Genomic DNA, 19,245 nt, shown 5'->3' with positions numbered 1-19,245 from the left:
GAGTTTATTTGAAGGCCTGAAGTCTCTCAGGATAGAACCACTTGATTATGAGATGAACTATAATATTGATCACATTAATTATGTTACTCATTACTACTTGTCATAAACTTATAGTTGCTAATTAATTTAATTATTATGGATCTTGAGCATGCCATTCTTTAATAAACATCATGCTTTCATGCAAATGTACAAATGCCTATTAATCCCTTTTGCACCCACCAAATATATATGTCGGAATTAAGTATTGCGAGTGTTGTCATTAAGTGGTTTTGTAGGTAAAGGAAATGGCCAGCCATCTCACCCCGTCGTTGTTGGCAGAGTGGGTGTATGGCAAGAGCCATCCAAGCTATGGTGGTGATGCCCTTAGGTAAGGCGACCACCCGTTACTAGTGAGAGTGTATATCGTAGTGTAATTGTAAGTACTAGGTAAAAGAGTTATTTGGTTCTCACTACATGTAGTTTAACTAATGGCATCACTTATGTTGTATAATTAATTTGTCAAATTCAGCAAGAATTGTAATATATGTTTCCTGCTAAATTATGTACTCTAATGCTGAGATGTAATCTTGAGCTGTGGAGGCTATTGTGGTATATGATACTCAGTTGGGATCCTATGTTGTGGAGATGTCAATGGCATCACCAAGGGATCACTGATATTGGTTTGCTTAAATTGAGTTAGTTAAGTGGATGCCGATTTAGGTAAATTAACATGGCTTGTTCCTACAGAAAGTATCTTTTTGCTGCTTAATGCCTTTTATTACTTTTTAGCCTCACAAGATCATAAGATGTTCATAATGGTTAGAGAGGCACCTACAGCATGAGTCAACTGGTAACTAATATTTCACTCAGATTTTGCGGATAGCACTTCACATATTGTATTAGTGAATTGATGGGGGACTGGTGGTTTCGGTTGTTTATTTTTATGTATGACCTGGTCCAAGAACTATACTGGATCACTGCCCTACTCTGTGTTTCTACTGATCCTACAAAAGAGTGACCAGTGCTGCATAATTAAGTATTTATGACAGGGTGTCATGTTTCCAATATCCAGTGAGCAATCCATCCGGGACAAATGTTTTCAAATAGCCTAAGGGCTAACTGTATGTGTATACATGTATGAAAGGCCCTTGTGTACGGGGTGTTATGTTTTACATCAAGTTTGTTTTCACTCTGAACTATATTGATCAAAACAGCCATTTAAACAGGCCAAACAAACACTTAAACGGATATTGATCAAAACAGTCATTTAAATAGGCTAAACAAACACTTAAACGGTATAATACGGGCGATTAAATGGACATGACATACCACCATGTTTAAACAGGATAAATGATCATTTAGTCAAACAGTGATTTTTATGTTATTTTTTTGTCAGAAATCAAACAGAACTCAACACAAATTAGTGTACAAGTTTATTAAAGTGTATTTATAGTATAAACATTCAAAACATGGTGACATGTCAAGTTATCCAAGTTAACATCCAACTGACATCTCAAGGAAAAATCCAAGCAACGAAAATTTATGTGTATCTATGAATAGCATATATAACAGAAGATATATTAAGGCCTTAGACAAATTCCGTTAGAGAAAGTTGTTAGTCCACCTCAGCCTTCAACAATACAATGCAAGCCTACTTTTAGAAAGAGATGACTAGGTCTGATGTGGCATTGGCCACATCATACAACCTCATCATGTCACCTTGGACAACGTTTCAAAGAAAGAATTGATGTCCAAATCAACAAAATTCCACATCATGACTACCTTATCTGGAATCAACTTTCAGTTTAGCAAAGGCCAAAATTCCTTCATAGTATAAGTTGCTATAAATACGACCCTCATTATCAAGTCTTGTCCATCACCTTCATCTAAACAACAGTTAGATCTCACCATCTGCAGGATAGTATAATCAAATACCATGGCATCACAAACAACCAAAATGCTTGCCCTGGTTGCTGCGCTCCTTGCTCTCTCTACGATTGCTACTGCCACAGCCAATTGCCTACAAAACATCCCACATGTGATGGGAATGACAGTGATGGATCCATGCATGCAGTCATGCATGATGCAACAACCATTAGCCATGGTAATGATGGGAATGACAGCGATGGATCCATGCATGCAATCATGCATGATGCAACAACCATTAGCCATGGTAATAAGTTCACCCTCCCTGATGATGAGAATGAATTCCATGGTCTCGTGCGTGCAATCTTGCATGACACAACAGGCATTCTCCATAGGAGGCTCATCATTGTCAAAAATGGTGATGCAGCCACAACCATTCTCCATGATGCAACAACAGTGCTGCATGCAACCAATGATGATGCAGGGTCTGATGTCACCACCGTGCCACTGTGGTGCTATGTGCCAGCTGATGATGCACTTGCAACAGATGCAAATGACGCTACAACTGCCTTCCATGTATAGCACTACAGCCATGCCAACTCTAGTGGCCTATGGCCAAAAGCCCTTTCCTTGTTGTGCATTCTAGATAGATTGATATATCCATGTGCTGCATTGTATTCCAAGAATATGGTCACATACCATCGTGTGTGACTCACCAGAAATAAAATTCTGAATATGATGCATATATTATGGTAACTACATCCAGTAATGTCTCCTAAATAATATTGGTGCCTTAAAACCTTAGCTAAGAACCATGTCTCTTAGCATGAGATGCTATTCTTCTTTCTGGCTATATGATCAGGTACTTGAAAAGGGCAAAGATGAACTGTTCTAGCTAGTCAGGGTTCGAAAGTTGGAAACCCCTCCTCCCTTATGCGGTTATGCCCAAAGTTCAAGTGATATTCTCACCACTGAATCAATCTCAAAAGTACTGAAAGGCAAGGCTTGAACAATCCACATTTGCAGTTAAGAGGTTCCCAAGATCAAAGATGACGTGAGTGAAAGAAGATATTCCAATCTCTCCTTGAAAGATGACCATACGAGATCAGCTTTTGCACTACGATCAGAAATGGATTGTCCACTGTCATCCTCAAGGACAGTTATTAAATTTCTTCTATAATTCAATGTGGCATGTGCATGAAAAAACTTTGTATTAGCATCACCAGGTTGCACCCACTTAATTTTACCTCTTTGCTTCCAGTAAGCATGCTGTTCTTATAAGAGGCTCCGAAGTTTCTATTCCAGCAGTCTTTTGAAGTTCCATTCAGGTATGGAGAGATCTCTAAATTCCTCTAAAAGTGACAAAGTAGAGCACAAGTTTGACATTATGTATAGTTAGCTTTAGGTTTGAAATAAAAGATCCCCGAATTTTCAGAGCCATTCTAAGCCTTTTAAATTTGGCAGTGATAACCTTAGCTGGATTAGATTGATGAGAAGGCACAATCCAACTTTGCTGAACAATATTGAGGAAATCAGAGTGATGGAGCCAATAATTCTCAATTTAAAAATGTGATGCTTAGGAATGGCATTGGAAATAGAGATAGCACAGGGTGTATGATTAGAAGTTTCCATTATCAAAGGGGTGACAAAAGTGTTAGGATAGCTCAAGGTCCAAGAGGGGGATGTGAAGAACCAATCTAAACGTTCTAGGAGGGGTGATCTTTGCTTATTTGTCCATGTAAATCTTTTACCTTTCAAAGGGAGTTCCACAAGACCAAGAGTACTAATAGCATCATTAAACAAAAACATCTCATTGAGGTCACCCCAGGTTTGTTCCTATCTTGTGGACTCCTGCACAAGTTGAAATCACCAACAATCATCCAGTTCATGGAGTCAGGCATGTGGATATGCTTAAGCCACTATAGAAAAATAATCTTTTCTAGGGCTGTGCAGGGAGCATAGATGTTAGTAAGAATCCAGTGATCATTATTATGTCTAGCAAAAAATTCCATAATCTTTTCTAGGGCTGTGCAGGGAGCATAGATGTTAGTAAGAATCCAGTGATCATTATTATGTCTAGCAAAAAATTCCATAGACAAAGCTATAGTATATTACCCGTGCTAACGCTACGGTGACATTTAAAACAAGATAAATTAAACACCAAAATGATGTATATGCTTTGGTAATTTTGAAAAATCATCAATCAATATTATAATATTAGGATTAAAAAATATGATTCTGATGTCAACCTAGTATACCAAATAAGGATTACATGTATGACAACAATGATACCAAAATGTAGTGGATACATACACAACTTTCTAGTTTTTTATATATAACAAAAATAGTTTGGCAAACTCCGAGAATTTACATATGACACCTTGACGAACCAGTAAGCTCTGGTACATTCCTAAGTTTGTGTATGCCCACTGAGGAGTCATGAAATTTGATAGGAAGATAGAAAGAGAAGAAAACAGCAACAAAAAAACATTGAGTGTAAATATCAAATAATAGCATATATTACTAACTCAATAGTAAATAAAATAAAATATTATGCTCGGCAAGAGTATTCAATATAAACAATACTATATCTTGCACTTCAGCAAAGCTTATCAGCCAGCATAAAAGATCTGCAGCTTAACACAGAAGAAAGCATACATTTATGTTTGCCATATCTGTAGTCCTTCAGCCGGCTGATAAATCTTGGTGAGCAGATTTTTGCAGTCCTTGAGCCGGCAATGGCAGAAGCACATCTGCAGCTGCCTATCTGTGAGCCCCAACTGTACGTACAGCTCGGCCTGCATTATCTCGTTTGGGGTATGAATCCTCAGCACCAACGCAATGCAAACAAAATCCTTATTTAAACCACATGTCAGATCAAATACTCGCAAAACAATCCTAAAACATTCCAAATGATCAGTAATATTCTAACTGATCAAATACTTTGTTAACAGACTCTGTCAAAGCACTGTAAATATGTCTCTGAGTGATCTTATAATTGCGATATTCAAGTTCACATAACTAACAAAAATATATTTTCAACTATGTTGAAAGATCCAGAAACAATTAGAAGAGAAAGTAAACCTTTTCATGCAGCTGCTCTATTATTTTAACTTTATGATATGAAAGATTCTCTAAGAAAAGTAAACCCTGCAATTAATTTTAGTGCCCTCTCCATCCTATCAAATAACTATTGCATCAGAGAACCATTCATTCAACAGAAGTAATCACTGTTTTTCTGTGATTGGCAAATAGTATGTTATGAAATATGGGCATATTAATTGCTTAACTCATGGAAGGAAAACAAAATAAGGTTGACTCAAACATGTTGCTGCCTCTTGTGCCTGCAGCCACCATCCATGCATACGTGTAGTCTCCCTTGTAGTGCCGAAATTGAATGCGACACATTGGCATCATCAACATGCTAAAAACAGATGAAGCCCAACAACCGTAACCTAAATGGGCATAACAGCAATCTATATCCAAACAACCTGACTGTAAAGACCTGCAGCTGGTTCTAGCACTGGACCCTTTCCCAACCTTAGCGCAATGAGAAAATAAAAAAATGAAACTGAATATATCAATCAATAATCAAACATTTGGAATCATCTTACCTGGGCAGTGACAAGTATATGAATCTTACAAAATATATGTTGTAAAAAGATTCATCTCACTCCATAACTTCTTTTCACCAATTCTGTACAGATCTGAGAGGCTTGTATTTACCTAACAGAGAGCAGTGTATCATCACACAGACAGTAGAAAGCGTTCCCAAGTAGGCAATGAATTATTAGCATCTTCCATCACTGAGAAATCAATACCAAAATTAATTAAAAAAAACATGATCAAGGTCAATCGGAAGGGACAAAAAAAAAGAGAGAAGCCTGCCTGGCTGCACGCTGGATCATCCTCAGGTGGTGGACATATAGGGACATACCGTAGGTGCGGACGGTACTGAGATGGACCGCCATCGCCAAAAATGTGCACGCCTCCTCCTGGGGCCATGGACGGCTGTCGCCGTTCGTAGCAGATCTCGGTGAGGGAGGGGCATCGCGTAGGATGGAGAGGAGATGAGGGCAGGATCACGGCGCTGGTGCGGGTGAAGGTGAAACTGCGGGTGTCGTGTCGACGCCGGTGGCACACGGCGAAGGCCGCAGCGGCGTCGGGGAAGAAGCCCACATGCAAGGTGGAGTCGATGACATTTTCTTGGCCATCGACGCAGAGTGGGAATCGAAACCCTGGCTACCCGAGCGTCGCGCGGTGCAGGGGTGCTGGCTCGGCGCGGGCGAGGGAGACACGAGGGATGAAGAAGAGAAAAGGGTTAGAATAAAATTTACACAGTTTGTTTTAAAGGTGAGAGTTTTTCTGGTATAGTTTTGTGGGTGGATATATTAAGGGCTTCTCAACGGGGTTGTTTTTTTGGATGAGTTCAGCATAGAAAATGTTGATGAATTAATAGGGTAGATAGATTGGTTCTGAAAAATGACTGAACCAAGAAAGGAGTAGGATTTCCAAATGATAATTCACCCCCCCTCCACCCCTCGAGACACCAACGGAAGGTAAAGCAGTATACTTATCAAAAGCAAGGGGGGCAGAAATTTCTGATAAAAGCATCATCAAAGGATTCTATTTTTTTTGTTTCATGCAAACATATTACATCACAAAAGCTATCACTTATTCTATCCTTGATGCAATTCCATTTTTATTAAGATAACTGAAGAACAGAAAAGACAAAGCCTAATGAGATGAACTCTGACTAGAGGACGACTTGGCCTTCTTGCTCTTCTTGGGCTTACTGTCCTTGTCCTTGGCCTTTCCCTGACTTGGCTTTTTATTGAGCTTAGCATAAGTGAGCTCCTTGGGGTCAATGTTGCAAAAGGCAGCTCCTAAGTCTTTGATCCCTTTTGAAGAGATGGTTGGTGGATCAGCTGAGCACCCAAGACAATTTTTGTCCTTGCAAGGTGAAGTCTTGAAACACTTATTGATCTTCTTGAGCCTCAGGATTCTCCTCACATTTGTTTCACTGATTGGTGCAGATTTGTCTTTTGTGACTCTCTTCCTCTTTGGGGTAGTGGGCACCTCAGGCTGTGAGATAGGAATGTCATCCAAATCTTCTATGACAACAGTAGGTGTCAGCTCAAAATTAGAGCAAATAGGAAGGGTAAAGGAAGGACAAACCTCTGGAATAGAGAAAACACTAGAATTTCCATTGGGACTGGAAGGAAGCCTTTTGCCTAGTCGAAGGTGGGAGACCAAGGTCTGAAGGCTTCTTCTTGGCTGGAACTATGGAAGACCAAAAGGAGCAGAAGAGAACAGAGGGTCTGCTTGTGGCTAGAAAAGTTCAACAAATCCCACTTAGAGATTATCTTCTTGAACTGGGTTGACATACCCCAAAAGATCCTCATACGGAACTTCATCTTCAGAAAGATCAATCAGGCCTTGTTGTTTAAAAAGTTTTTGGATTTTGACACTGTAGTATTTTCGTTTTTATTTGACAAACATTGTCCAATCATAGAGTAACTAGGCTTAGAAGATTCGTCTCGTGATTTACAGGCCAACTGTGCCATTAGTTTTTGTTTTCATCTATATTTATGCTTCATGCATGTGCCGCAAGATTCGATGTGACAGGGAATCTTGAAAAAGTTTTTGGTTTTTGGGGTGAACTAAACAAGGCCTCACTTGATGCAACTAGTTGAAATCAGGGAATGGCCCTACCTCAACAGGGTCAACTTGAAACAGAGGTGGTGGGAGAGCATCTCCATCAGAGTCATTTGTCAGATCATCCATGGCAAGGACCTGACCAGGTTTATTTGCTTCAGCTGATGCAGTCAAACCCTTGAGAGGAGATTTTCATCATTGATTACCTCAGGGACACGATCCCGAGGAATAGAAATCAGCTGTGGTGCAATCTCATCATCTTCAGCTAACTGTTGAGCTTCAGTAGGAGGATTCTCAAGATTGTGCCAAGCATTCCAACCAAAGGCCTGAAGATTTGCATCATTTGCCCCAATATCAAGAGCAGTAGGTGGGATTGGTGAGCCTTGGCCAGGCTGCCCAAAACCATAAAAGTCAAAATGGTTGGGCTGAATGTTTATCATCATCATCAGGAGGTATATCTTCATCTTGAGCCATTGCACCCAAGAAAGAAGCATTGAAGACTTGAACAATCCAGCTGTCAGATTCTAGGTCCTCTCCTTCAGAAAAAGTGAAAAACCAGGGTATAGCATCAAGAGACACAACTCTAGCTTTAACCAAAACTCAGGCCACACTGTCATGGTCTTCTTCCCACACTATGAGCTTTCCAAACTCAGAAACTGCCTTATCAACTAAAGCATGACTCCAGGTATCCAAATTCAGCCCAATAAGAGCAAACCAAACTTCATGTGTCATAGTTGTGGATCTGTTGTTCCATGCTTTGTTGTGGGGGGTGAAAGAAATTGTGGTATTGCCATAGTGATGAGGACCACTGTTAATCAGCATATTTCTATGGTGCATATAATTGAAGCGAACGTAGGCTTGACCAAATGGATAGGGTTCTATGTTGCACATTCAGAAAAGTTAGCTAAAGATTCTCTAATGACCTCGAAATCTACCAGTTCTTGAGCCATGGGGTGAATCATAGCAGTGGCCAGACTATTGTTCCTTTCTTGGAGGCGTCCAGTAACCACCCTCTTCATGATAGGATGTCCAGGGATGACCAGGCGCTCTGCACCTTCAGGATAGGAAAGGCATTGGATCGACAAAATGGAAAGCCATGGGAACCAAAGGAGGAGAAAACCGGTGGCAGCGGAGAGCTCTGTCGCGGCGAAGCCACCAACTCAACATCGTCGACGAACTCCGGTGCCATCAGTTTCCAGGTGTGACTCCACGGGACAGTGAGCAGTGGAGGCAGGATTCGACCAAGACGGGAAAAGGCAAAATTCGAGAAGGATTTATATAATTTTGGCACAAAGTCCATATCTGGGGCGCGAGGTCCACTAGTCATAGGCTCTGAAGTCCAGGAAGCCGAAGCACCATGATCAGGTGGCGCAAAGATCGAGGCAGGAATTGATTTCTGCTGTTGTAATGACCAGAACCTTCATTTGTTTCTCTTTCACAGGACCTCTTCTTTTAGGAATCCTTCGCAGGCAGCATTTCTTCACGTGTTTGGTGATTTCAACTCAGGCACAAACAAAGCACTAGATGATGCAATTGAGGCTTCGTGCGTTCAATGGAAACTAGAAACCAGACAATGGTTATCAACCCGCTCCTCCCTGTTTGTCATACACCGCCCAGCCAACTAGCCAAGCCGTATCCTGCTGCGTAGCATGCTCCTCCTCCACATCATGGAATGACACATTTTCAACGTGTCAGGGCAGCATTTCTCCCAGTTCATTTAGATAAGAGAAAGAAAAAAAAATGCTATAATGAATAGTATCATGAATAGTGCATGATTTGGAGGAGCCAGAGCCCATGGGAGCTCTCGTAAGAGCCACTCCAGCAGTAGCCCCAAAAACATAGCCCCTACTTTTTATTTGGGTGCTCACCCCTACTTTTATTGGCCCAACAAATTTTTTCTACTCCAGCAATAGCCCCCAAAATCCACATCAGCAGCCAATGTCATGGGGGACCCATGTGTCATTGGGACAGACCTTTCTTCTCATCCTCTTCACGCACAAGGCAGAGAGGCGAGGCGAGCATCGCGCTTGCGTGCGTGGGGCAGCGTGCCCACGCGGCGGAGGGAGGCATGGCCGGGCCGCTCCAGAACGGAGGAGGGAGGCGAGGGAGGGGGCACCGGCCACAGGGGAGAAGGGAGGCGATGAGAAGGGAAGAGAGCAGGGCAGCCGGAGCGGAGGCGGGCGGCTTGCTGGAGGTCTTCGCCAGAGGCCCTCGCGCGGTGGATGGGAGGTGGAGGCTCTCGCCGGAGCGGAGGCGGGCGGCTTGCTGGAGCGGAGGGCGGCTCGCAGTCGCGCGATGGAGGCGGGCGGCTTGCAGGAGGCCTTCGCCGGAGGCCCTCGCGCGGTGGATGCGAGGTGGAGGCTCTCGCCGGAGCGGAGGCGGGCGGCTTGCTGGAGCGGAGGGCGGCTCACAGTCGCGCGATGGAGGGGAGGTGGGGGCACAGTTTCGTACCGCGCCGGGTGAAACAGGCGGATGGGGGCTGAGGAGGTGACCCAACAGGAATGGGTGCTGGTGGGAGGATTTTGTTGGGCCAACAAATTTGGGATCCATAGTAGGGGCTCTGCTGGAGTTGGATTTTTGACCTGGGCACCCATATTTAGCTATTGGGGCTCAAGTAGGGGCCCTGCTGGAGTTGCTCTAAACGGCCCCCTTAGTCAAGTTTCAGTTACACCACTGAATGGTACATTCCAACTTCCCAAGCATTACAGTACAGTGTACAGGTATCCAAAGGCAAACCCAACTGCTACTCAGGCTTGAATTGTCTTCTCTCTCCACCATGTTGGCCTGACAGTTCGATGCTCTGCTTTTGAATCCATCTTACTGGACTGTCATGCTGGCATATTCATTTACTTGAGAGACGTACCAATCGAGCAAATTTTCTAGCAAAACCATGTAGCCACAACCAGGATTTAGACTGGCTTGTTATAAAGAAAACATTTGGATATTGTTCCTTCATTTGCTGAAGTTCTTGTATGACTATATTTTAATCCTAGCATCTATAATATGTTACTAGTTGCTCTGAATTGATGTTGAACACTCCATCTGGTATCCAAGTATGTGCTGTCTGCCACTCCTAATGTTAGCCACACATGCCAGCACAAAGCACAGCACTCTGCTTCATGGGTAATGAATGAATGCACCAAATAAACACAAGTTAGTTAACAACAATGAATATAACGACAAGAAGCATTCATTTGTCAAGATAATTTACAGTAAGGCTATATTATCCAACATAAATTTTTGGTCTTTGCATGCTTACTATTCAGAATGGTTAAAAGAATATTTTGCAACCTGTGCATCTTCAGTTTTTTGGACTATCTGCCAAGTAGGCAGATTTTAAGGACGAATTTAAAATCTGCCACTTTTATAGCCTCAATTTTGTTAGGAATACAGATGAAACCTACCTCTTGAATTCGAATCCAATAGCTATAAAAGTGGCAGATTTTAAGGACGAATTAAAAACCTGTCAACAAATAAATAGATAGTCCAAAAAAATTGTAATCTGCATAGCTAAAAGAAAAAAGTCTACATAACTCCTTTCCCAAACTATTTAGGGTGGAATACTTCATCCCCAAAACTATAAAACCGGATATTCTACCCCGGTGAACTTTCAAAACCGGTCAAATAACCCCCTAGACTGGTTTTAGAGGGTGGTTTTGTCTTTTTCTTTTTTTATTTATTTTCGCCGAATCTTTGAAAAACCATAATAAATCACAAAAAGAATCATAAAATAAAAAATTCAATTTTTTGGACTTCTGATGAGTAGACCTACACAATGAATATATAAAATAGTATACTTTAGTACAAAGTTTTTGTTGTAGCTTTAAATCTATGTTTTTCTTTAATTAATAAGAATAATTCATATATGTTGTTCCTATGGTTCAATTGTGGTAAATTTTTTATGTTGGGCTCATTATTATATGGTTAAACTATGATAAAAGTTTCATACCCATTGGATCACGTATAACTAAGTTATAGATTTATTTAGCTTTATTCTTGTTAAATCTATGTTTTATCTATAACTAAGTTATACGTGATTCAATGATTATGAAATTTTTACCATAGTTCAAGCATACAATAATGAGCGCACCATAAAAATTTTACCGTAATTGGACCATAGGAACTACATACATAAATTATTAGAATTAATTACAGAAAAACATAGATTTAAAGCTACAACAGAAACTTTATACTAAAGTATACCATATTATATATTCACTGTGTAGATCTACTCATCAGGAGTCCAATAAAATTAAATTTTTTATTTTATGAGTTTTCTGTTATTTATTATGTTTTTTCAAAGATTCAACGAAAATAAATAAAAAAGACAAAGACAAAACCACCCTCTGAAACCACTCTAGGGGGTTATGTGACCGTTTTGAAAGTTAAGGGGATATAATATCCGATTTTATAGTTTGGGCGATGAAGTATTCCACCTTAGATAGTTTGAGGGTTATGTAGACTTTTTCCACAGCTAAAATGATTTTGGTAAAGGAAGAGCTTTTTTTTTATAATTGTTCTAGTATCCAATAAAAAGCTACTACAAAGACGGTATAGCCATATGTAGGAGGCTAACCCGTGTCGAAAACATTATATAAATATCAACCAAGTTTTTACAATCATCGCATCCATGCAAAGAGTCAAAAGAACCACACACACAAACACACACACGGTTCAAATTATCCACACCTCCCCTCAGAATCGCCAACTTCAGCAAGCCGCTTCTTCCACATCTCGCGAAGGTTGCCAGCGTCAATCTCAAGCTCCTTGCACTCGTGATTCTTCGCTGCAGCTCCTTGTGCTTAGCCTCAAGCAACGTATTCTTCTCCTCGGCAAGCTTTAGCCTCTCTTTCAGCTTAGACACCTCACCTTCAAGCTTCTGAACCATACCGGCCTTGACTTCCATTGCTGAAATCTCTTGAGTTTGTTGGGCCACAGACTCCGCTTGATTCAGGGCTTGAGCTTTGAGAGCCCGCGCCAGCGAAACAGACTGCATAATATAAATGATGTCAGTGACAGACGAAGTAAGGAGGCGTTTGGTTGCCTGCATCACGCCATGCATGGCTCGCCGCATGCAACTTGCATGCGTTTGGTTGCCTGATCAAGCGGCAGAGCCAGGCTGCTGCCATGCAACCGTACAAGGCGAGCCAGGCTCGCGGAGAACGCCCAAATCGAGCGTTTCTGGCGGGCCTGGCTGGCCGGGTGCGGGTGTTAATCTCCTAATTACCTTATTACAGTATAATTAGTATGTATTAAGTGATATTAGTATATTTTAAAGAAGATTAGCAAATATTAAGATAAATAAGATGTATTAGAGTGTATTTATGTAACGTAAATATCATTTTGATAATTATTTAATATTTTTTATGTTATGCAACATTTATTCATGCGGGCAACCAAACAACATCTCTTCTCATACGGACTCAGCTTATGCAACCAACCAAACAGACCGAGTTGCATGACATCAGCCTGGCTCCAACCAGCCCGGCTCCTTGATACGAACCAGGCTCCTAAGAAACACGAACCAAACACGCCCTAAAGGAAAAGCGTAAGAAGAGTCATAGCATTAGGTTCTGTTTGGTTTCCTCTTATAAACTTTAGTCCCTATCCCATCGAATGTTTGGACACATGCGTGAAGTATTAAATATAGAGCTAGAAAATAATTCGTGAGATGATTTTTTTAAACCTAAATTAGTCATAATTAGACACTAATTGCTATAGTTATAAATGTGCTACCATATCTATTAAAATTTAGTCACTCCAACCAAACACACTCTAAAAAGATTAAACTCCTTCTCAATATTTGGAAGGATAAAAGAATTCGAAATCCGCTCGAAAGCAGAAGACTCAGCTTCGTCCAATCCAAAATGGTCCTTGGTCAGGGAGGTACCAGCTATGACCTTCGTGTCCTTTGATACCTTCACAAATGGGATACGACTGCTTGTGGATGTAGTGAGTACACTTGAACAAACCAAAGACTGTATGAACAATGGAACTTTGGTTACAGAATAACTGAAATATGCAAAGGAAAAAGACAATTCAAGCATTCGTGGCACCTTCTGCTTCTTTGGGGAGGCTGAGGCTCTTCATCACTACCATCTGTCTGATGAATCACCTGATTCATCTTTCATTTCAGAAGCAGCTCTCTGGGCAGGCTGAACTGCTTTTGCAATTTTACTTTTATCCTACAGATTTGAGAAATTGAACAAAATGACATTATACATAACATGGAGATGTTTCCAACAGTAAGTAAATAATATTTTTATAAGTGCTTCGTCCTCAGAATCACTCGCTTCACTAGAAAGATTAATTCCAAAACATGATCAGTACTACATGATCAGCCTTTGCACTAACCTCTGTAGGAAAGGAAGACTCAAGTAGTATGTTGGTCATAACATCCAATGTTCTAGTCCGGATCACACAAGCTCACGAGGCACAGACAAACCGACGGTGAGAAGCTTGTTCTCTGTCTTCACCCAATCAGACATCTTTTTGGCTTCCTTTGCCATACCCTTGAATCGAAGCCATTCGTCATTTTGCAGTCAGTGCCAATTAGGGATAAAAACGGTAAACCGAATCCGTTTTAAAGAAGTTCAGATCCATCCGTATCCAAGTCTGAATATTCAACATTCGATATTGTATCTGTATTTGTATCCGAATACTTAAATCACATATTTATATTTTTGATGGCGATATCCATTGGTATCCTATCCGGAATGGTTGACACTACCCATATTCGAATCCGAATTCGAACAGAAATATGGAAACAAATATAATATTAGTGATATCCATCCGTATCTAATCTGTTTTTATCTATAGTGCCAATGAGTTGGTAGTTTACAGAAAAGAAATGGATGCATATGGTCGTTAAAATTAAGCACATTTTGGCAGGATGTAGTAGACATGCAGGCACGTACCACAATTGCAGCAGCGGAAGCAATAGATTGCTGTCCTTTGAGGTTCACAAGGCCCAGGGCGCACACGCGGATCACACTGCTCTGCTGAATGATGATATCAACAGGCTTAGCACCATGCTTCAACAGCTCACACATCAAATCAGCCACCTTGGTGATACACTTGAAACCAAAGTTTGCATTAGTGAAAAAACCATAGACATCAAACTAAGTACTCCCTTCGTTCCATGTCACTTTGATTTTTTTTATACATTTATTTTGTTATGCATCTGGAAAACATATATGTCTAGATAAATAGCAAGATCTATGTATAAAAAAGCAGTGTTTGTCTAAACGATCTAAACAGCCGCTAAACGGTAAATGGTGGTAAATTATTTTGTTTAGGAGGTAAACAGAAAATTGAATAGCTGACATTTTAAACGGTAAAAAAACAGGAAAAACAATCTAAATGGCCTAAACGGAACGGTTGTAAACGGTATTAAACAGACTAAACGGCTATTTAAACGGCCATTTAGACAAACACCACGTAAATTTAGTTGAATTTTACATCAACAATTTATATACATAAATTTATTATATTTATAAATATGTACACTTGATTTGTTACATGCATAAAGATGTATATTTTATTCTTCTAACATGCATAAACATATATACATACTAAAATAATTTATTTTTTAGTTGCATAAATATGTATAAATGCTAGAATAATTGATTTTACCATTTAAAATATGCATATTTTTATAACTTTTGTAAAACCATTTAGACAGTTCTAAACCATGAAGACGACAAGTGAAATAATAAAGTGTTTTTGGTTCCATGGGTATAGAGTGTTTAGTTGGGCCTTGTTTAGTTCCCAAACGAAAAAATTTCACGACACTGTAGTACTTTCGTTTGTTTATGGTAATAATTGTCTAACCATAAACTAACTAGATTCAAAAGATTCGTCTCGTCAATTCCGACCAAATTGTGCAATTAGTTTTTATTTTTGTCTATATTTAATACTCTATGCATGCGTCTAAAGATTCGATGTGACGGGGAATCTTGAAAAATTTTGGATTTTTGGGTGAAGTAAACAAGGCCCACTGTTGGGGGCTGGTTGCTTCGAAGGACCCCCTGGTTGCTTCGAAGGATCTCCTCCGCTCGAGGAACCTTCGTCCGAAAGAGCGCGGAGGTTCGGGGCAAGTTTAATGTTAATGCATCTTTTGTGGTACTGAGCAAATGCAGGAACCAAGATAAAGGCGGAGGTCGTGAGCGGAGAAGGAATGAACCTTCGAATCCTCCCACGACGAAGGATGGCCGAAGGAATGCCGGAGGACGCAGCGGGGCCGGCGAGCCTTCGGAGCGCCTGCGTCAGGGAACCTCCGGCGTGGCGGAGCCGAAGAACCTTCGGCGTAGAAGCGTCGAAGGTTCAGCGGCCAGGCGAAGGATTCAAGCCTTCAACAAGCTGAAGCCCTAGGCGAGGAGCGCGCGAGGAGCTCGTAGTGTGAAATTACATAAGTGGCTTAGGGTCAGTAGACTGTAACATAGGAATATGTCGGAATATTTCCCCACCGTCACGGGGTATTTTTGTAATCACCTTAGGTCGGTTTTCGAGCCCTATATAAAGGGAGTGAAGCCACCATTAAGAAGAGAGAGCATTTTACTGTTTCCACCTACTGTTCAGCTCATTGTTCACTGTTGACTGAGTCTTTCACTGCAACGTGTGAGGAGGCTCTCAGTGCACCGTGTGCTGGGGAGTGCAGTGCGCATTTTCTCAACATTGGCGCCCACTGTGGGGCGCGAAGGATCACCCGCGATGGCTGGAAAGAGATCTAGTACCACAAGACCACAGGCTGAGTCCTCCAAGAGAGGAAGGCCGAGGCGGACCGTGCGGAGCGCATACGCGACCGCAGAACAGGAGGGCCCTGAAGATATGCAGCCGGAGGCTGATCAGGCCCCTCCTGTCGCGGAGCTAGCAGAATCCATGGCCGCTCAGGAGCTTCAACTACTGCAAGCACAACTATAGAACCTTCAGCAAGAATGAGACCAGATTGCAGCCGCTTACGTGGCTAGCCAGGAGGCAGCGCTGGCAGCAGCGCAAGCAAGCGAGATCAGGCAGCAGCTTTCAATCTTGCAAGCGGAGATCCAAAGCATGCAACCACCACCGCAATCGATGGTCTAGTCCGCGGTTTTACCCAATGTCGGTCTGACAATGGGCGTGCAACCGGTAAACTACGGTGGCACACTGCGGAGCACTCTGGACCTTCGCTCCCCTTTATCCGAAGGATTGCAGGCCTCGCCCTAGCCGGCTACCTAAAAGCCGATCACCCTTCCCAAGTTCAATGGAAAGACGGACCCTCGTCAGTTCCTAATGAGTTTTGAGGCAACGGTAGCCTCAGCAGGGGGGAAATGAAACTGTAATGGCAAAATCCTTTGTGATTGCAGCCGAAGGAGATGCCCTGGCATGATACTCAATGCTCAGGCCTGGGTCAATTTATTCAAGGGAGAACCTTTGGAACAAGATTCTTGCAAACTTCTACAGATTTGCAGCTGAATCACTAACCTCTACGGACTTGTTCCAGTGCCAGTAGAGTCAGGGAGAAGCACTGCGCGACTACTTTCAAAGGTTCGTGGAGACCAAGGCAAAGGCACCCGACGTGCCGGAGGAGGTTGCCATAGAGGCGGCCATCAAAGGCCTTCGTATAGGGCCCTTTGCAGCTCACTTGGCCAGGGAAAAGCCGGCATCTATGCACGAACTGTACCACGAGTTCGAGAAGTATTGCAAATCGGACAACAACTTCCGCAAAAGGCTGGACGAGCAAAACTCTCAGAAAAAGCAGGTCAACGACAGAAACTCGCAGAAGAACCTTAGCCAAGATGGGCGTCATCCTCAGCAGGAAGCTGGTGGGTAGATGATGAATATTGAGCAACCGAGAAATGACAAGTCGGGGCAGAACCACCCACCAGCGGAACCGTGAAACTCAGGGTGAGGATTTAACCAAGCTAGACAAGGAGGTCAGGGCAGGGGGTGGCTAAGGAATCAGAAGCAGCGGCAAAGGAAGCAATACTGTTTCTTCCACAGGGAAGAAAAAGGTCATTCGACCAGGGACTGCCCAGACGCCAAAGAGACCCAGGAAAGAATCAAGAACAGGTTGGCACCGCAGCCTCCGCCTCAGCCATTCAACCAAGGGAAGTGAACCACACATTTCCACAATCCTTCTACCCCTCCTATGTCGGAGGATCAGGCCAGCAGCTCACAGCTCAAGTTTAGCCTACCACTTTAGCCTCTGCTTACTATCCCAGCTTCCTACCAGCCTGGCGCCCAGCGCAGCAACTAGCAGAGCAAGGCCATCACCGACATGAAGTCGCCCCTACCTAGGCCCCCCCCGACCCCCACAAATCACATACATCGAAACCACGCAACCTCACTAGCAATCATTACCCCCTCCACCAAACCAACTTCAGTTACTCCAAGCTCCCCCACCACCAAAACCAGAACCTCACCCCGATAATCAGATCGGCCCCCATACACCACTGCCCACAATTGGAATGATTTTGCCAATAGCTGGAGGGTCCTCAATGGAGTTCCAGACCAAGAAGCAGAAGAAGGATCACCTTCGTCTGGTCAACAACATTGCAGTGCAAGGCCCAGTCCGCTACACCGATTGGTCCAGAACCCCAATAACCTTCTCTGAAGAAGACCTAAGGTTGGAAAGCTACCCACACGTGGACGTGATGGTCATAACGGCAAATGTTGCGGGATGGGGGATCAGCACGATTTTGATAGACTCAGGAAGTTCTACAGACATAATATTCGCCGGGACCTTCGATCAAATGAAGCTCAGTAGAAGCTAGCTCCAACCTTCGGAATCACCTTTGATTGGGTTCAGGGGAAAGCAGATACACGCTCTGGGCAAGGTCGCCCTGCCAGTATCCTTCGGCACCACGGAAAACGCGAGGACAGAGTCTATTACCTTTGATGTGGTAGATTTGCACTACCCATATAACACCATATTCGGGCGAGGATTCTTGAACAGATTCAATGCGGCTGCTCATATGGGGTACCTGTGCATGAAAATCCTGGCCTTGCACGGGGTAATCACTGTTCACGGAAGTCAAAAAGAAACGAGAAACATAAAGATGGCAATCTACAAGTCTTCCCGAAACATAAACTCTGTTGACTCCATGCAAGACGAAGATTACCAACCACCAGACATGCCGAAGGAAAAAACAGACCTGACTGATCAGGAGGAAACGAAATGTGTCCCTTTGGAAGAGGCAGTGCCGGATAGGAAAGTCACAATATCCGCCACTCTTAGCAGAGAGGAGGAGCTTGAATTGCTGAACGTGCTACAGAAGAACTAGGACATCTTTGCTTAGAGTCCCTCTGACCTGCAGGGAGTTAGCAGAGACATCATACAACATTCATTGGACATCGACCCAAGAATGAGACCAAAGAAGCAGCGATAGAGGAAGATAACTGAGGGGAGAACCTTAGCAGCCAAGGCAAAGGTACAGAGACTTCTGGACACAAATGTCATCAGAGAAATTATGTACCCCGAATGGCTGGCAAATGTAGTCTTGGTCCCCAAGAAGAATGGCAAAATGAGAATGTGTATAGATTTCACAGACCTCAACAAAGCTTGTGTCAAGGACTCCTTCCCCTGCCAAGGATAGATGCCTCTGTCGACAAAGCCGCCGGCTGCCAGAGATTCTCACTTCTGGATTGCTTCTCGGGATATCACCAAATCTGGCTCAAGAAGGAAGATGAGGGCAAGACAAGTTTCACGACTCTGTTAGGGACATATTGCTATACCAAAATGCCTGAGGGTCTCAAGAATGCTGG

General features: G+C 42.6%; 1 long non-coding RNA gene and 1 pseudogene across 2 annotated transcripts; one reads left to right on the top strand and one right to left on the bottom strand.

The window, feature by feature from the left end:
• LOC8083616 lies at positions 1,916-2,427 on the top strand (annotated as a pseudogene).
• Positions 4,345-6,315, bottom strand: LOC110433671. Of its 2 annotated transcripts, none has more exons than XR_002451093.1 (2): positions 5,783-6,315; positions 4,345-5,651 (listed from the first exon to the last, which is right to left on the bottom strand). It is a non-coding gene; the product is annotated as an uncharacterized LOC110433671 (long non-coding RNA). The 2 variants fall into 2 exon arrangements; XR_002451094.1 differs by having other exon boundaries at positions 4,345-5,571; positions 5,783-6,307.

The sequence above is a fragment of the Sorghum bicolor genome, chromosome 1 (assembly GCF_000003195.3).
Source record: "Sorghum bicolor cultivar BTx623 chromosome 1, Sorghum_bicolor_NCBIv3, whole genome shotgun sequence".
Taxonomy (NCBI): Eukaryota; Viridiplantae; Streptophyta; class Magnoliopsida; order Poales; family Poaceae; genus Sorghum; species Sorghum bicolor.
The sequence above is the reverse complement of the archived record's forward strand: the minus strand, read 5'-3'. Positions and strand labels throughout refer to the sequence as shown.